The sequence below is a fragment of the Panthera leo genome, chromosome A2, assembly GCF_018350215.1.
Source record: "Panthera leo isolate Ple1 chromosome A2, P.leo_Ple1_pat1.1, whole genome shotgun sequence".
Classification (NCBI taxonomy): Eukaryota; Metazoa; Chordata; class Mammalia; order Carnivora; family Felidae; genus Panthera; species Panthera leo.
This window is the reverse complement of record NC_056680.1, coordinates 130935098-130938650: the sequence shown is the minus strand read 5'-3', so window position 1 is coordinate 130938650 and position 3553 is coordinate 130935098. Positions and strand designations below refer to the sequence as shown.

The 3553-nt window shown below is 35.8% G+C and overlaps 1 non-coding gene across 1 annotated transcript; it reads right to left on the bottom strand.

Moving 5' to 3' along the window:
* Positions 1-497: 497 nt before the first annotated feature.
* Positions 498-604, bottom strand: LOC122214637. The gene has a single exon (XR_006200017.1). It is a non-coding gene; the product is annotated as a U6 spliceosomal RNA (small nuclear RNA).
* Positions 605-3553: the final 2949 nt, after the last annotated feature.

The following is a 3553-nucleotide window of genomic DNA, read 5'->3' as shown; positions in this document are numbered from 1 at the left end:
GATATCTGTCAGCAATGACCTGTGATGTTCTGAAGGTCTGTGATATAGGAGGAAGGAAGATGGTGAAAGGCATTGATAAAAGGGGCTTGTACTTGGATCCAAACATTGGCACTAAGTTTTGACCCTAATAGCAATGGCCACTTTATTATCTTTTTTAGAGACTCCATGAATTAAGCAAAGATTGTGGAGCATGAGTGGATAGTTCAGGGTCCCTTGACTGTGAGTATGCTCATTGATGAAAAAGGCAGGTTCCAGTCCTGTCACCTCAGCTCCAGATGCTATAGCCTATGTAAGTTGAAGGGCCAAGTTCAGGCTGGAAATGGTTAGGTTTGTTTCTTTAGTTTGTAGATAGACTATAAGGACTATTTGATGGGATTACATGCATTAATCACTCAGGATTCTGTGGGTACCTAAGAGCACTAACAGAAGGCTGATGCTGGCCCTGAGATTAAAAAAAAAAAAAAATGCTCTTTTACTGTTTGGTTTTTTTTTTTTTTGGAAATATGGAATGCCTCATGAATTTGCATGTTATCCTCATGCAGAGGCCATGCTAATGTTCTCTGTATCATTTCAGTTTTAGTATGTGTGCTGCTGAAGTGAGCATCTCTTTCACTTTTTAATCAAGAAGTTGATTGGCTTTGTTGTCGTCATTTGGTTTTTTGACTTTCAGGCGCAATTGAAAAAAGTCAAAATATGTTTATGGCTCATTTTCAATGAATGAGAACAATGAACTTAAGTATTTCACCCTAATTTATCTATCTATCTATCTATCTATCTATCTATCCATCTATCTATCGAGAGAGTGAGAGAGAGAGAGAGAGAGAGAGAGAGGGAGAGAAAGTGAGCACACTGGAGTGGGAGAGGGGCCATGGAGAGGGAGAGAGAATCTCAAGCAGGCTCTATGCCCACTCTCATCATCATGAGATCCTGGCCTGAGCTGAAATCAAGAGTTGGATGCTTAGCCAACTGAACCACTCAGGTGACCCTTTTATTTTATATTTTATTTAAAATTATATATTTACATAAGCATAGATAAGTTTTTTAGTGTGAATTTTAAATTTGATAAAAGAAGGAATCAAATCTTTTTATTCTGCAAAGCTGATTATATAAACCTCATATTAAACTTATAATTTCATTGTTTGCAAGGAAGCAGCTCACACTGAAGCTCCTATTGTTTTTATTTCTTTGCCAACTAAAAGTAAACAGAATCTGGAATTATTTTTAGGTGCAATTTGCACATCCTGAAAAACAGTGACTAAGGAAAACATGCATGAGCAAGCAAACAACAACAACAAACAAGCATGAAATAAGATTTCAATACTCCAGAAGTAAACTATCTCACAGGTCTTAGTTCATGACTTTTCTAATCATCACCTCTGCCAATAAAATCTTTTATTAGTCATTATCATTACATTATACCTTATATGTCTTCAAATATGAACAGTTTTAAAGTCTCTGAACTCTATCCTTCACACTTTACATATTCTTTTCTTTGGGACATCACATTATTTAATTCAAGAAAGAGTCATTTTGAACTTTATTATGAGCATACAGAGCTGTGATTCATGACTCATGAATCAAAATTCTAGGACCCTCTAACTGAGCTGTATAAAATCTTAAAACATCCCAAGATAATATCGTATGTTGCCAATTGGTTGAGGAGTGCCTTATTGATATTTTCATTCTACTTCTCCAGTCTGTCTACAGTGCCTTTTGCAATGGTTAAATTTATTGTTAAAAGTGTCCATGGATACCTACCAATAATAGGAAAACACATAGAATTTGGGGGAAAAACGGTAATATAACTGCTAGGTATGTTTTTATGTCTGATTGCATATTCTTTTCTGTCTGTAAATGTTATTGTAGGCTTATTATATTCTCAGTGGTTCACTAGGTTATATGTATGTGCATAAGAAATTAAAGACATGACATTGATCCTTCAATTGTTTAATATTTTATTTGCATAGACGAATACACAAGGATAACTATGTACAGTGACATATGTTGATATGTATATTATATCAACATTTAGGTTGAATGTTATGCATTACAGGTGTAGGCACTGATAAGAACGAATGATCAATGAGGGCAAGAGAAATGAAAGGAGGCTTCATTAAGAAAGTGAAGCTTGGGATGCCTGGGTGGCTCAGTCGGTTTAGCATCCAACTTCGGCTCAGGTCATGATCTCACAATTCGTGAGTTCAAGCCCCGCATTGGGCTCTGTGCTAGCAGCTCAGTGCCTGGAGCCTGCTTCAAATTCTGTCTCCCTCTCTTCTGCCCCTCCCCCACTCGCACTCTGTCACTCTGTCTCAAAAAAAACTAAAGCAAAAAACAAACAAAGAAACCGAGGCTTAAAATTGACTTTGAGGAATGGATAGAATTTATGCAAGCAGAGTGACAATGGTTTATCAAGCAAGGAATCAAGCAAGTGCAAGGTGCTTTTATGGAGAGGCAAAGAAACCAGTCCACCTGTGGGGATGACAGTTATAGGCATGGTGGGAAATAACATCTAGAAGAATGAGGTCACATGTCCATATTGCTGCTAGCTCTGAAAAACAGGACTGAATACATTCTTTTCATCATTCAACTCAATAGACATTATGTACCTATGAGATAGGGCAATGTGTTAGGCAAAGGGAATATATGTGAGACAATGTGGGGGAAATGGTTAAGTAGTATGGCAGAATCAAAATGGTGTGTAGAACAGTTATTGCAAAATTAGCCTGCAGAAAATAGATATTTATTAAGAAATCATCACATAGAGCAAGTTTCTAGAAGAAACAAAAACATTTTAGAGTCTCAAGTAATGCACTGTACTAATCAGGATGATTTGTCATTTTTAGACCATATGAAGGTTCTCTAACAATTTATTCTCACTTCTGAATCATCCCTGCTCTCAGACTGCTCTCACTTGCTGATTTGTATGGAGTGAGTTATGCTCACAAATATATATTATGCTCACAAATATATATTACTTTTCTTCTAGGGAAGGCTCCCTGGCCAACTATTTCTTTATCTTTGATTGTTCAGCTGTCATATCTTCTCATTTTCTAATTTACATTTTCTCAAAAAAAAAAAAAAATAGAGGAGCATTCTCTTTCTATCACTGAGCAAACTGTAAGTTTCTATTATGTTCAGGAATGTTTTTTTTCTTTTACATTACAAAGCTTTTCAAAACCGAGAAATAATGCAAACAAATGTATTTTCCACAGTCAGTGGAAGTAAGGATGAGGAAAGGGTGGAAGGGGTTAGAAAATATATTTACACAGCTGAAGCAAAAGTGCTTGAGATGCATAAAATATAAAGTAAGGAATCCAATCCTTCTTCAATTATATTTGTTAAGATCTTTTTCTTTTCTCATGAATAGAACTAGGAATGGAAGTGTAAGTTACAGAAATAGTGGAGCTATACCATTGCCCATGTTTTAGATATAAGTAGTAGTAAGTATGATTTCAGAAAGAATTTTCTCTGACATTCTTCAACAGTGCAAATATATCATGTATCAGGTTTCAATATTTCTTGATATTAACAGTGACCAACTGGGCATTTGTAG